This window comes from Salvia miltiorrhiza, chromosome 4 (assembly GCF_028751815.1).
Source record: "Salvia miltiorrhiza cultivar Shanhuang (shh) chromosome 4, IMPLAD_Smil_shh, whole genome shotgun sequence".
In the NCBI taxonomy this organism is placed as follows: domain Eukaryota; kingdom Viridiplantae; phylum Streptophyta; class Magnoliopsida; order Lamiales; family Lamiaceae; genus Salvia; species Salvia miltiorrhiza.
In genome coordinates, this window is record NC_080390.1 from 23,958,328 (window position 1) to 23,974,773 (window position 16,446).

Here is a 16,446-nt window from a genome sequence, read left to right on the forward strand (position 1 = left end):
GGCTGCGGTTTTCTTTTTCATTTTCTTCTATGGTCTTCTACTTCTTCTTTGCTCCTTTGCATCTTCTCCCAAATACTTTTTCTCGTGTTTTTCTTCTTCTTAACTCTTCTTTTTTGATCTTCGGTTTCTTCTTCGCTCCTCTGCTTCTACTACCAAATGCTTTTTTTCTTTTTGTGCTTTTCTTCTTCTTCTCTTCTCTTTTAAAATCTAATTTCTATAATTTCTAGGCTAAGATGGAAACTTGAACAAAATATAACTTAAGAGAAAGAAAAGATAAAATAGGTGGTGCTACTATTTAGCTGCAAATTGATAGGTTGCGCTACTATCTAGCAGCAAATTGCAATGTAAATCATAATTACTTTGGTGAAATTGTGACCATTGCTATCGACACCACTTTGTGCTACAAATTGCAAATTGCAAAGTTCTAAGAATATATGAAAAGCTGTTAAGCTATGAGCTAGACATGCATTTGTGAAAATAAACTAAAGAATGAAAATGAGATTACTTTATTCATCTTGATAATGCTCTATTTATAGAGCTACAATACTGCATCTACATTTAAGTTAAAATATCTTTTAACTAATCTTGCCACCTCATTAAAATTGTTTGCTACTCTAACTGAGTCTGTTATGAAGAAGCTAACTAACATATTTCTGGTATATTCTAATAAATGCCAATGTTTATATGCCAAGGTAGGTGAAATTGTGGTCATTATTGTCTTCAAACATTGAGCAGTAGTGATCTTGATTAGTAGCTAGATGATATATAAGCAGCATGCATGAGATGAATTAAGTGAAGTTGAAGATGATAGTCCTCTACCCATCTCCAAGAATGGGCCAGCTGGTGTCCATGGTGGAGCTCGACAAATTCATCCTCCACCACCACCTCTCCCTATCCATCATCATCCTAGTGGCGCCACCCTCCTTCAACACCGGCTCAACCATGGACTACGTCCACCACTGTCCCCTCCATCACCTTCCACCACCTCTCCGATGTGTCTCTCGACCTTCACGCCTTCCCCTCCATGGAGGCAATCATCTTCGAGGTCCTCCGCTACAGCAACCCCAACGTCCGGTGCACCCTGGACTCCATCTCCCCTGTCTCCGCCTTCATCATAGACTTCTTCTGTAGCGAGTCCCTTCCCATCGCCGCCCAACTCCATATCCCTACTTATTAGTTACTTTGTCACTTCCGGAACTTAATTCTTGTCCTTTTTATTTACTTCCCCTTTAGCATAGAAGCACCACCAAAAGCTTCGAAGACATGAACGGATCCATGCTCCTGACGTTCCTCCCATCCCTCTTCCGACATGTTAAGGCCCATGCTCGATCGAACCTCCTCTGATTACCAAACTTTCCTTAATTTCTCTATCAGTAAACCAAATTCAGCTAGATTGATCGTAATAAACTCGAAAGCTTAGAGCCTATGCCTCTTCAAGCTATACGGTTGTTTATTATTTTCAAATAGACTGCTTGCAAATTAATATAATTTCCCCTCCTCGAAAACACCTAATATTCATTTTCTTGTAGGATATGCACTAAAGTAAATTCTTTCGCAACTTGAAGATATTGCTTGATACCAAAATATACAACACAACAGTTTAACTACATAAATAATGTGCCTACATACAACACTTTCTAATATGTTTTCATTTATCATACAATGAACATTTTAAAGAAACAAAAAAAAATCAAAAGGACAGACATAGAAATATTACCTCATGTTCATGCAAGAACTTCACTTATAAATTGCAAGGTACAAAAAACTATAAGAAACCTTATCAACTTGTTTTCTAGAAACATGGTTCAATTAAATTCACTGAAACAATTGTTTGAGTTCAAATCAACTAATTGAGGGTCATAGAAATGATTCATGAGCTTCTTCAGTTATGTGTTTATCTTAATCTTACAAAACACTATTCACATCTAGATCTATGACTTTCAGATAAATGTGCACTAAGCCAAAATTAAACAGCTAGACGACTAAAATTAGAGATTAATCATAGTTCACAGTTTAGGCTTATCTACCTTGTGTTGGAACATTTGTATCTCCAAACATTCCACTTCACTGCTGCATCGACCTCCGCCCCAATCGCTCTTGCCTCCTTATCTTGCTCCAGCTTTGTTAACTATAGTTATACATCCAAATCTAGAATAACATACCAGAAGAAAGACACGAAATCATATTTTGATGATACGGATAACAATATAAATAACAATTGAGAGAAATAAATATGCAAATCATAAAATAATAATGTATTATTCCAGTCATACTTCTTGATCCCAGTATTCAATAGAAGAGTTTCAATACCAAATCAATAGTTCCAAATATTTTCAAATATAGAATAACACCACTCTTATCGGCAACACAACTCCCACTTTATTGAATTTCAGAAAAAAGAGACAATAAAAAATTTCCATAACCGTAGCACTTTCATCCTTTCTAATTTCAACCGCTTGCTGCCGAAGTATACAATGAATAATATTCAACAAAAACACATGATATGGAACAAAGTCATTAACTAAATGTAAATAAAAGAGATGAGAGACAAAACATAATTACCAGTTTCAATATCTCGAGGATACTCCACGCTTCAAAATTTCACCATCTTTCGTCGTCGAATTTACAATCCCTGACGCGAGCCCAAATTTTTCCCCATTCAATTGCTGGAAACAGCCAGCCGATTGGTCTACCTTTGGCTTGAAATTAGGGCAACCCCCATCAACTTTAAGAAATGGGTTTTAATTTCAAATGTGGCCACACATTTTCGCGATCTCAAAATTGGAGAGCTGAGGAGGCTGTGCTACGGGAAAACAAAGACGACGGGACTTCGAATCGCAATGTGCCTTATCTATGACCTGCAACAAAAAACCAAATCTTTTAAGGCCCGCTCTGTGACTGAATAATGTGCACACTTTCCTTATTCAAAGTCGAAGAGGATAGAAAGAGAGATGAGAAAGAATTTAACTGGTAGATCTCTTATCCCTTGACGGTTTGGCATCCTGATCATCACCAGATATATCGTTCATATCGTTCATGTTGTCGCTCTCATATCTAGTCTCGTGCACTTCTTCTCTTGATCTCTTCTACCCGCTTCAATAATCGAAAACAATCGCATCCTTATGCATAAATAGATGAAGAGAAGTTGGAGAAAGATGCATTAATTTTTGAGAATTTGTCGTTGCTTCAGATATAGAGTCACACTTGCATGCGGGCATCCGCATGGGATGCGGCCGGGTCGACCCGCGCCCCAGCCCTGACCCGGATCTGTGCCCTTGACCCGCGCCCATTTGATCTGTCCGCCCAAATTATTACATTTGCTTATAGTAAATGTTACTTTTAATAAGCATAACATATACATTTATTCGCACAAATATATACTTCTGTAAATATAAGAATTTATCTTCATTTAATATAAAGTATTATATTTTTTTAAACCCTAAATCCTATAAACTAAACCCTAAATTAAACCCTGTAAATTAAAACCTAAAACCTGAACACTAAACCCTAATATGAGTATTTACTTTTAATATGCATAAGATATACATTTTGTTGCACAAATGTATACTTATGGTAATATAAATATTTACCTTCATTCAATATAAAGCATTATACATATCAATAATTTCTTTTTCTTACGATAATAATTATTTGATCAAATAATAATATTATTATTTATGTTTATTAAAAGTAATCATTGATATATATAATAAAAAGTAATAATTGATATGGAGAAATGTAATGTTTCAAAAATATTATATTTATTGTAATTATTGTTGTCTAAAAAGTAATTATTGTTATAAAGATTACTTTTCTTCACATCAATAATTATTTTTATTTACAAAGATTATTACTTAAGTAACTAACTAAAAGTAAACATTCGTATGAATAAAAATAAACATTGTTGTGAAGAAATGTAATGTTTCAAACCTAAACACTGAATGTATACTTTTATTTTATCTAAGATACACATTTACATGCTTAAATGTATACTTATGTGAACATAAATATTAACCATCATTCAATATTGTTTAAACCTAAACACTGAATACTAAACCCTAAATAGATAATACTAAACCCTAAACCTTGAATACTAAACCCTAGTCATATTCAATAATAAACCCTAGTCATTCAATAATAAATCCAAATGGCAAAATTTACTTTAATTTTATCTAAGATATACATTTTCATGCTTAAATGTATACTTATGTGAATATAAGTATTAATCATCATTCTATATTTGTAAACACTGAATACTAAACCCTAAACACTGAATACTAAACCCTAACCATTCAATAATAAACCCAAATGGCAATATTTACTTTTATTTTATCTAAGATATACATTTTAATGCATAAATGTATACTTATGTGAATATTAGTATTAACTATCATTCAATATTTTTTAAACCTAAACACGGAATACTAAACCCTAAATAGGGAATACTAAACCCTAAAAGTACTATTACTTTTGCTTACACAAATAATTATTTGATCAAATAACTAAAAGTACAAATTCTCATAAATAAAAGTAACAATTATCGTGAACAAATGTAATTATTTAGAAACATTACATTTAGTTATTTTATCAAATAATTATTATTATAATAAAAAATAATTATTGACATGAAGAAATGCAATATTTTAAAATAATACATTTTTCACAAAAATATATAAAAAAATACAAAAGAAAAACAAAAAATAAAAAACAAACGAAAAATAAAGAAAATATCGAAAGGATAAAAAAAACCAAAATATATTAAAAAATGCAAAAGAAAAACAGTAAAATTAAAAAATAATGCAAAAGAAAAAAAAATATTGTAAAGAAAAAGAATATATATATATATATATATATATATATATATAAAGATAAAAAAATAAAGAAAACAGGAAAATGACAAAAATGTAAAAAAAGAAAGAAATAAAACAAAAAAAAAATGGTTGAAAATAGAAATAGTAGGGGGAGGGGAGTTTCGAACTCTTGACCCACATGATTTGAAATAGGCACTTTATCCACTGCGCCACTACATGATTTTGTTTGTTTAATCTCAAAGATATATATAAACGATAAATACGCGGGTGGCCGCATACCATGCGGCCACCCGCATGCAAGTTTTTGCGTCAGATATATTCTGAGAGAACCGTGTTGTGTCGTGTTGTGCGTGTGAGAGATAAAACTGTTATTGTGAGAAAATCGTGTTAGACAGGGATAGAGAAATAGTTGCTGGGAGAGAACGTGGGAGAGATGATTTTTGCCGGGTAAAATTAACCGTTGAAAAAAGTGTTTTCATATAATATATATAAATTAATAGATATAGATTTATTTACATAATTGCCACATGTTTTCATATAATAAATAGATTAAAAGGGGAAGAAGGAGGGGTTCTGGGATCGAAACCAGATCCAAGCCGACCATAGGGACCGAAATGCAAAGATTGAAAAATGGTCTTTCATCATAAATTGCGTTTCATCAGCTGGATCTGGATCCAATTGCAGCGAATATTAGAGCACCCGCAACGCTCTACTCGATCGCCTTACTCTAATAGAGCGTTGCACTCGAGTAAGGCGTTGCGGGGTGCCTTTACTCGAGGCTTGCTCGAGTGTTCGAGTATGCACGAAGGAAGGGAGTGTATGGGGCGTGCAATGCACGCGCCTGAATTAAAAAAAAAAAGTGAATTTTGAACCAAATTTGACTGTTATTTTCTTGGAATTTGTGCCTTGACCGTCTGAATTTATTTATTTATTTTTTTTTTTTCATCTTCTTCTCTTTAAAAACCCTTCTCTTCCATTTCTTCTCCACACATCTTCTTCATCTACAATTTTCTTTCTTCCATTTCTCCTAATATTTTCTTTCTTCATGGATCCACACAACCTTTACTATGATCCTAATTGGTGCCCCGATTTCTCCGCCGATTATCACCCCGATATGGGGGGGATCAACTTGGAGGAGACCCCAGCAAGTGCCGAGGATGCCCCAGCAAGTGCCGAGGAAAGTGCCTCCAAACCAAAGAAAGGCGGCCGGAGGAAGGAAATCGCCCACAAAATCAAGCACGACAAGCCGGCGGCGGAAGGAAGGCTCCGTCATACTTATCTTCCCGAGCATACGGATCTCATCGTCCAAGTTTGGGCCCAAATCCTCTTCAAGCAGCGAAGCCCACAAAAGGCCGCATTCAACTTTTGGAATGCGTGAAAAGTTCTCCGGAACAATCCCAAGTTAAAGTCGATGTACCTCGCCGGAGACGTGCATGCCTCCAAGAGGACAAAGACTACGGAAGAGGGCGGCTTTACCACCTCGGCGTCGGGCGAGGAGATCTCCTTTTCCCAGCCCATTGGCAACAAGGCGGCGAAGGCGGCGGCGAAAGCGGCGAAGGGGAAAGGGAAGGCGTCAGCGTCGCAGATGAGCTCCGAGCCTCGACCCGAAATAGTGGAGAGGTTGGACAAGTCCGACCAACAGATGAAGGCATTCACCGCCCGGTAGATCAGGAGGAACGATATCAAGGAGAGGGAGCTCGATATGCAGCTCCTCAACACGGATACGACGCACATGACGGACGCACAAAGGGCATTGCACGCGTCCATGGTCGCCGATGTGCTCAAGCGTCGTGGTCTAGACTAGGATTTTAATTATATAATTTTAATGATGTTTTATTAGGTGTTTTTAATTTTTATGTAATTTTTAATGATGTTTTAGGTGTTTTTAATTTTTATTTAATTTTTAATGATGTTTTAGTTTAATGGCGTTTTTAACTATTAGAAAAATATGTTATTTAAATTTGAGTAAAATTAATTTAAATGAAAAACATAAAAAACAAAACTAAAAAATCAAGTAGGCTATCAAGTAACCCCAATGCAGCACTACTTACTCAATGTGGTCCCCCACTATCAAATAGACTATCAAGTAGGATATCAAGTAAGCCCATTGCGGATGCTCTTAGTAATCTATCCAAACCTAGAGAATATTCATTAGGTCTTTGAGGAGAATTTCCACCTGGTTTTTCCTCTCAAAAATGGAAAACAACTATTCATGGGAGACGCTAATATCGGTTCAAGGCTATCACCTGATGCTGGTTGGGTCCCCTCTACTGTCACCGCTCGTGTCGCCAACCGCCGGCCACCGGGAAAAGCTTCAGGTTTCGTTTTGCCGGTCGCGGCGTTTTCCGCCAGGCTCATCTGAGATTAGGGGTAAGACCAGAGGATTTTGTTCACCATGAACGATGGCTTCTGGTGATTTTCAGAAAACCACGGCTGTCGCCAGCCATTCGGGCCGCTCCGGATATTACGTTTCAAGAAACGTAGCTCATAATAAGATTGTCAAGATTTTCATATAGCAGCTTTCATGGTGTCGGTAGATGGGGGTTTTGTGCAGGGGAGCTGTTTGGTGAAATGTATGAAGGGTATTTGGGCAGGGGTGTATAGGACCAGGAGGGGTTTTGCTAAAAGGCATAAACCTGCCTCGGCTGTTCATCACTATGGTTAGATATGTATTGCCCTGCGAGGACCACACTGTTCAGAAAATGTCGTTGCTCTATTTGGGGATCATAGAAAGGGCCGAGTTTTACCAGAAATGATTTTAATTTGCCAGAATCTTAAGTGGGGCTGAGATTAATTTCTCTATCGTCTACAAAGAACTTTGGAGATGCACTCTGGACTCAGCTCTGCCCTTATTCTGCTGCGTGAGTAGGGTGGTACGACAGCTCAGCTCGGGACTTCTCATCACAAGGGTCATCCCAAATCGCAGCGGCCATGGCAATCAACACTGCTCTCAGTTATTAAGCATAACAGGGAACGCTGAGGCAATCAATGGGTGAATTTGTGTAATCGGGGAGGACGAAGCTCGGGTGTTGGGAAGACTTATGATTCAAGCTTTGACATCTCAGCCTATTTATGGTCTTTGACAATGGGAAGTTCTATATCTTGGGGGACAACCGTGCTTATCATGAGAGGGAACTCTCGGAGCAACAGGATTCTAGACCTGCTTAAATCTTTCTTATGCTGCGGGTTTCCAGCCCTGTTCGGGGCTTTTCACGCAACGACTTTCCAGCCTTACCTGGGTCTTTCCCATGCTACGGATTTCTAGCCCTGCTCAGATATTCCCGCGCAACGGATTTCTCAGCTCTGTTCGGTCTTCTTAACGCGGCGATCCAGCCCTGCGTGGGAGTTCTTGGGAATTTACAACCTTGTGTTTTATTTATGAGAATCCCGGCTTGGTAAGTTAATTAAGTCAAAGGGGCTGTCTAGACAAAAATATTTGGTCCAAAGAGGGAAAGAGGGTGTCCTGATTTTACAGCTCTGGGTTTTGGGAGGACTTCCAGCTCTGCCTGGGTTGATTTCCATTCGAAGATCTAGGAAAAAGAAAGCTAAACCACATTATCATATTTAGATACGGTGGGAGAGTTCATCAAAACACAAGGGGATATCCGAAGAGGCGAAAAGAGGTTGGAGAAGGAGTGCAGCTGAAACTCACATCAGTTGAAACTGAAACGTCAGCTTCATATGTTGATCGATGAAGTTAAACTAAAGAATACAATGAATTTTAATGCGGAGTGGGGGCAGATTTTTGGTGTGACCAGCTTGCTTGCGTTGCTTTTTTGGCTCTGCGTCGAAAACAACAGAGAAAGTTATCACTAGGAGATATGGCAACGGCCCTGTGCTCATTTCTTGAACCCGTGGGTGGGGAGAGGGGTCTCTTGCCAGCCCTATGTTTCTTTCATGAGGGGCACGAAGAGCCCCGCTCGTACTTGGGAAAATACTGAGTTGATGGGATCAGCCGTGGCGGAGCCAGGATTTTTTTTGGGGGGGGGCTGAACTGTAATGGGGGTTCGGGGGCGGTAGCCCCCGTTTTTTTTTTTTTGGGGCCATTCAATACATTTTAGACATTTTTTACTAAAATACAAATATAATAATAATAATAACAACATTTTCATAGATAATATAGTTCAAAACATTTACTAAAATTTTTTTTGGGGGCATTCAATACATTTTAGACATTTTTTACTAAAATACAAATATAATAATAATAATAACAACATTTTCATAGATAATATAGTTCAAAACATTTACTAAAATTTTTTTTGGAGGCATTCAATACATTTTAGACATTTTTTACTAAAATACAAATATAATAATAATAATAATAATAATAACAACATTTTCATAGATAATATAGTTCAAAACATTTACTAAAAATTTTTTTGGGGGCATTCAATACATTTTAGACATTTTTTACTAAAATACAAATATAATAATAATAATAATAACAACAACATTTTCATAGATAATATAGTTCAAAACATTTGCTAAAAATTTTTTTGGGGGCATTCAATACATTTTAGACATTTTTTTATTAAAATACAAATATAATAATAATAATAATAACAACATTTTTAGACATATTATTAAAAAAAAAAAAAATTTTTTTTTTTTTTTTCAAAATTTTGGGGGGGGGGGGCTCTAGCCCCCCGGGCACCCCCCTGGCTCCGCCCCTGGGATCAGGGAGTTGGTATTTGCACTAACAGTGATAAGAGTTTTGGCTGAGCTGCATATTAAGACATTATGACGACGGTGGGAATTCTGAGCCGACGAGAGACAGCTCTGCATGAGACTTCTCAGCACACTGGGGATACAGCCCTGCTCGGGTCTTCTCACGCAATGGATTTTCCGGACCTGCTCAGGGACTTCTCAGCACTATGGAGGGACTTCCAGCCCTGCGTTTATTTCTGAGTGGGGATGGGACGCGACAGCGCTGCATCATTCCATAGAACTCGTGAGTTGGGGTGTGACGTGACAGCAACGTTCGGACTCCTCGACACAACAGATAACTCTAGCTCTGAAAGGGATCTCTCAACTACCAGAACAACGCTGACTTCTTGGCAGAATAGGGAACTCCCGGTACTGGCCGAGACTTCTTAAGACTGTCGACTCTGTATTTATTCGATTCTTGGGTCGTGAGGCCGAGTTTGCAAGCCGTGATGCTGAACACCACTAGCAGGGTTCTGTGGGGTTTACTAAATCTGGTACAACGGAATTTTCATTAAATAGGGCAGGGCTGGCTTTATATTTATCTCCCATCTGCAATACGGCAGACTTGCGTTTTATTTGTTAAAATTCGCAATTGGAGGGGCAGGGCTAGGGCTGGCTCTAATATTTATTCTTTGCCGGGTCTGTTCACAACATTGAGACAGACTTTCTTGGATTTTCTAACCTTGTGCCTTTATGAATTCAGGGCCATTGAGACTAATCAATTATTCTAGTGTTTCTGACAATTGTCTTAGCTTTGGAGTTGGTTTGACCGACTTGCGTGCAATATGGAGCCCAAGAACTATGCTTACACATGCTTATGCCAAGATCAGCTCAAGGAGTCTTGGGGCTGCAATGACTGAATTCTTGCATTGCTCGCTGCTAAAGCTGCTACAGTTACTAAGAAATTCGGATTTGATTTTCAAGGCTGGAAATGCGCCACAGCTGCTAGGGGGGAACGAGGCTGAAATGTTGATCTGCGTGACAACCATGCGAGCTGTTTCTTGAACGCCAACTGACAGCCTTGCGCTGTTTGCGGGACTCTTAAACTGAGGAGGGCATACGAATGGGTATCTGGATGTATCCGACGTGAGAGTGAGTATTTGGGGCTGTAGTATTATGATGAGGAAGGGTTACTCAAGTTTAAAAACCACATGCCTCAGACTTAGATGCAGCTAAGGTTGGATACAACAATTTCGGGAACTTGCTGAATGAAATCAGTGCTGAGTATCAATTGGGATACTTTTTGTATGGTGTGTTACAGCACTTTGGGGCACTATTTCTCCAACGCCATTTTTACTCAGCGTTGGAGAGGGTTTTCGTACTGACTAATTACTCTGCCAACTTTGAAATTCTTGGGCTGCTGAGTCGAGTAGTGAACTTGTGTCTCAGCTTTACGGGTATAGGGTCACCAAGGCTGGTCGTATGTTTAAAGGGGTTCACATTCCAGCTTTGATAATGAAGCTCTTTAAAACAGATTCATTTACTTTTACCCGGGCCACTACCAACTTCAGCATACACATTCAAATGAATAAATATCCTTCAGTTCATTTTATGTCTCTTTGTAAAGCTCTGAGGTTGAAGGGGCATGCATTAGCCCTGCTTGGGTCTCCTCGCACAGCGGGATCTTCAGCCCTGTGGCGGAATTCTAGGCACAACGGGCACCAACAGCCCTGCGACTTCTCTGAGATGGAATTGATTGCCAAACTGCAGCACGTAAATCTTGCTCGAATCTTGGGATGCGGCAACGAGACAGATGAGATGATACTAGTCTATGAATACATGCCCAACAAAAGCTTGGATTCTTTTCACCTTGAGAGCAGCAAGGTTATTCATGAGGTAATTTGTGTCATTCAGTTTCAGCTGGGGTGGATGAAAAGGGTATTTTTTCTGCGGCGAATTAACGACTTGGGTTCCTAGAGATTGCGAATATTGGGCAGGATAATATGAACGTGTGCTACAGGAGTTTGGGTATTATTTCCTCACGTTCAATTTCTCGGGACTTCTCGGTAGCTTTGGAAATTGCCAGCCCTGCTCGGCGACTTCTCGGGAGCTTTGGAAATTTCCAGCCCTGCTCGGGGACTTCTCAGGAGCTTTGGAACTTGCAAGCCTTGTTCGGGTCTTACCGCGCAGCCAGGCTTTCCAGCCTTGCTTGTGTCTCTTCACGATTTATTATGTCTAAATATGAATATATACTCTTTCAAACATTGGAACTTCAAGATTTTTTTTCCCTCTATCTCTGTTAGAGCAGCTTTGATTTATTTATTGGGTTTTCTCTGATTTATTCATCGGGTTTTCTTATATCTTATTTACCGGATCTTCAACAATCGTGTTTGACTTCTAAAGTACGCGCACGACACTGGGGGAGTAGGAGTGTATATACCTTATATATTACTATTCATATCCTATTTTTTAGGGATGATTTTTTTTTAAGTTTTAGATGCTGCCTAAGCTCGAGCTCCCAGAGCTCTTAGCGCGAGCAGCTACCTAAGTCCAGATCCCAATATTGGCTTAGCGCGAGCATTAAGTTATAGAAGTCGCCTAAGTGCGAACTCCCAGAGTTGCCTTAGCGCGGACATTAAGAATCAGGGTTTTAGATGCTGCCTAAGCTCGAGCTCCCAGAGCTGTCTTAGCGCGAGCAGCTGCCTAAGTTCGGATTCCAATGCTGGCTTAGCGCGAGCATTAAGGTTTAGAAGTCACCTAAGCGCGAGCTCCCAGAGCTGCTTTAGCGCGGGCATTAAGAATTAAGTTTTTAGAAGCTGTCTAAGCTCGAGCTCTCAGAGTTGTCTTAGCGCGAGCAGCTGCCTAAGCCGGATCCCAATGCTGGCTTAGCGCGGGCATTAAGTTTTAGAAGCTGCTTAAGCACGAGCTCCCAGAGCTGCCTTAACGCGGACATTAAGTTTAAGAAGCGGCCTTAGTCGCGAGTGGTAATTCAAGGAACCAACACCTAATCTAAAAAGCGATAAACATTGACTATACCTAGTATGGATGATCGGAGAAAGCAAAGTAAACAATCGGAGAGCTTAGAACGAGAGAAAAGTAGCTGCTGTATTGAAAATAAGAGATAACGTAGTTACAATGCACGCACTCAGGTCTTATTTATAGATTACATAGGAGGGCAAAATAGTAACATCAGGTCCCGAACATGCGCCTTGCGTGGTCGAGGGTACGCTGGTAAATTCGTCTTTACGCGGAAGATTGCTCCGCGCTTCTGATGATTCCTCTGGCGAAAGTGGCCTTTCTGACGGAGATGACTCCTCTGGCAAAGGTGGCTTCTCTGACGGAGATGACTCCTCTGGCAAGGGTGGCTTCTCTGGCGAGCGAAACTCCTCTGGTGAAAATGACCTCTCTGGTGAGCGAGACTCCTCTGATGAGGATGATTCCTCTGGCGAGTATAACTCCTCTGGCGAGGATGGTTCCTCTGGCGAGGATTGTTCTTCTGGTGAGTGCGCTTCCTCTGGTGAGGATGATTCTTCCAGCGAGTACGATTCCTTTGATGAAATCTACTTCACTGCTCCCCGTGACTCCACTGGTAAAGAGATTCCTCTGCTCTACATATATTACTCCTCATCAACTACTCCCCCCTCTAGTCTGGTTGAACCGGGTCTTCTTCGTGTTCAACCAGTGAAGTATTGTTGAAGCCAGCGCTGTGCTGTTTTCCTTGATCCCTGTAAATCATGCAGACATAAGAGTTCTAAATATTGTGAGAAAGCAAAGATAAGCCCTGTAAATTTTTCCTTGTAATTTTTTGTTTGCTACTCCCCCCTCTGGTCTGACTAGTTCGCTCTGGAACGGTGCAACTAGTCAGAAGATTCGCCCGCGTGGATGACGTCGTTAGCATTAAATGCCCGCCCCTTCTACAGTGCTTTTTCTGTATCCCGAGGTTACTTTTTCAGCCTTCGCGTCCTTTCGCCTCCCCGTAGAAATCCTCGACCGTCGATTGCTTTTTGGAGCCACGCGTCGTTCATCCCGTATACTGATAGCTGCCCGCGTACGTTACATATTCAGTTTCGAATTTTTTACTTTCCACAGTTCATCTTCTTCAGTTTTTCCGAATTCTCTTGTCTGCGATTTCCGGCGATCCTCTTCCTGTTTCGGCGTATTTCCTGCGACCCTTCCGTTCCGGTAATTACAGTCGATCTTTCCTTAACCTAGGTAACTCGCGTACCCTCCTCTCCCGGTATTTGTAATTAGTTGTAGTGTAGTTGTGTAATTGTTGGTGCTCTGATTGAGCGTGGTAGAAACCCTAGGTTTTGAAAATTCCGACAATGGCCTCCACTTCCGTCCCCCAACCTTCGCGGTCGCCCTCTCTCTCTCCCCGAGATTCTTCATCTTCCTCTCCCCAGCCTCAGGCTCTCGAAAACCTTCCTTCTCTCCTCCGCCTCGCACGATTCTCAGGCTACTCCAAGTCCCTCCAGGCCTAAGAAAAGAACCTAAAAAAGCACCCCAACCCCCCAAACCTGTTCCCGAATCTCGCCTTAGCGTTGCGGCGATGGAAAGGATGAGGAACAAATGTCGTCGCCCTGAAGGCTTAAGATTCGAGGCCTTCTCTAAAGCCTCGACGCCCCCAGAAAGACTTCGTGATCATAAAACAATAGCCATTTGGCAAGCCCAGATAGATGCTGGCTTGAGGCTTCCTCCCCCTGCCCTTTTAGTCAGTGTTTGCAACCATTACCGTATCCCTTTTTACCAAGTCACCCCCTCTGCCATCCGGCGACTATACGCTTTCCACATTCTATGCCGTGCCCATGGTGTCGGAGACACTGCCAAGTTGTTTTGTCAGACCCAGTCTCTTCGTATGCAGGGCAGTCCTCTGTATAGCTTGCCGGTCTTCAGAAATATCCCACTACCTTCCTTTCTTCCTTAAATTCCTTTGACAAAATTTTTTTATTTAACTACTGTTACGTGCGCGCCTTTGTTGGTTCCTGGCGCGATTATGGTGCTTTGGAACTGGAATGGCATAACCAGCGGACCACCTATAAACCAGCCACTCCCGATGCCCCCACCGCATTTGATCTGAGTGTCATAGCCCACCTTAACGTCATGAACAACGCCGAGCCTTTAGATTGTAGGTACCTTGCCGAAAACAATTCGGCTCTGGCTGCCAATGATCTATTTCCCTTGTATCCAAAGAAATCAATAGGTAAAAATATGTGTTAGAAAATATATTGACTTTTGTTACCCTGATTCTAACAGTGTAGAATTCTTTATTTGCAGACATGGCTTGGAGGGTCAAGTGTGGGGTCAATCTAGCTGCCGCTGTTTCTCCCACTCGCAGCGGGGAACGTGGCTCGGGAGGCTCTGCTTCCCGTACAGGCCCTTCAGAACAACCAACCGGACCCGAGGTGGACACCCCTCTTCTGGTGTCAGAGACCCCAGAGATGATCACCTCCCCCCAAGGCTCTCGCCCTGGTAAGGGAAAAGAAATGGAGGTCTTGCGCACATTCAGCTCCGAGGATCCGGAGGTTGATGTCAGTGGCCTTATTCAGAGGTGCAGACGTTCTGGTGCCGGTGGGGGATCCGGTGTTGGTGGAGAGGATGTCCCTGTTGTGGACATTACTGATGAAGTTCCCTCCACAGACTCGGCCCAAGACATCACCAAGAAGAGGAAGAGGAGTCTGATCTCCTTGGGCGAAAAAGAGAAACAGGAGAGCCTGAAGAAGGCCGGCAAGTCTGTAGATTCAGCGAAGAAATCTGCTAGTGGGGCAGGAGCCGCCAAAAAGGGTAAGGGCAAGGTTGTGGCCCCTTCTGCTGAGGAGACAGAGGTGACTGTCCCTGGTCCGATTGCACGTCTATCGGGGCAACAGTTTGTTGAAGCCCTATCTGCCCGTGTCCATTCGAAGGACAAGGAGGTGGTGGGGAAATTGCCACGAGAGACTCTGACTAGCCATCTTGGTCAGTTGGCTCTTCAGGTATCCTGCACTTTGTATTTTTGTTTGAAGATTAAATTACTAACCTCTTGGTTTTTCTGGCGAAAAGCCATTTCTCTGATCTGACAGTTCTCGCTTTACTTCTTGCAGATGGAGTCCCGACTCTGGGGGGCCATTCAGTGCATCCGAGATTTTGATGCACTGGAGAAGGAGAGGGAAAAGGAGCAGGCGGCGGTGGCCAAGCGTGATGATGACGTGGCCGGCGTGGTGGAGCGTCTCAGCAAAGCTGAGGCGGAGGTTGCTGAGTTAAAGGCTCAGCTGGCCCAGGCAGATGTGGAGAAGGCCTCCTTGGCCTCGGAGCTGGCGAGGGTGACAAAGGAGAGTCACGAGAGCCTTGCCAAATTCAAGGCGAGGTATGAGGATGACTATAAGGAGGCCAAAGCGTGGCTGGAGGAAAACTTGCGTGGAGGCTCAACACCGTGGTTATGTCCTGGGGGCACGGGACCAAGCGTCTGGACTATTCTTATCTCCACAAGGCCAGCACTTCCTGTGGATGATGTTGGAGGGCACCTTGGCGGCCTTTAAAGCAAACTCCAGAATATCTAGAAGACTTTGGGCCCCTCTTCGCCTATGTGATAAAGCAGTCCGCCACAAGGGCGTTGGAGATGGCGGGGGTGGCCCCGGAGCAAATTGATGCCCTGAACCTGCAGGCCTTGATGGAGAACATCAAGGATGAAGACGTGAACAAGCTGATGGGGATCACTGAGGCTTCCCCGAAGAAACTGGCGTGGTGGTATACAGTATTGGATAGGGCCCTTCCCTTCTTTGCCTTTGGGGTCGGGTCTGACGCATTGCCTGCTGCTCCGCTGTATATGCCTGCCTTCACTGCTTCCCTGGTGGGCTTCGTGAACCGGCTGCGGGATCCCACTGGCAAGAGCACCCGGAAATTTTCTCAATATAGCATGGAGCCTCCCCTGCCCTCTAATCTGGCGGCCTCAGCTTTTGAAGACTCTGCTTCCTCCTCTGCCGCGGTGGACCAACTTTTTGCCCTGTATAGAGAT

At 41.8% G+C, this 16,446-nt stretch overlaps 1 long non-coding RNA gene across 3 annotated transcripts; it reads right to left on the minus strand.

The window, feature by feature from the left end:
- Positions 1–483: 483 nt before the first annotated feature.
- Positions 484–3,189, minus strand: LOC131019490 (uncharacterized). Of its 3 annotated transcripts, none has more exons than XR_009100285.1 (4): positions 2,969–3,189; positions 2,563–2,858; positions 2,028–2,148; positions 1,206–1,340 (listed from the first exon to the last, which is right to left on the minus strand). It is a non-coding gene; the product is annotated as an uncharacterized LOC131019490 (long non-coding RNA). The 3 variants fall into 3 exon arrangements; XR_009100284.1 differs by having other exon boundaries at positions 1,229–1,367; XR_009100283.1 differs by having other exon boundaries at positions 484–2,148.
- Positions 3,190–16,446: the final 13,257 nt, after the last annotated feature.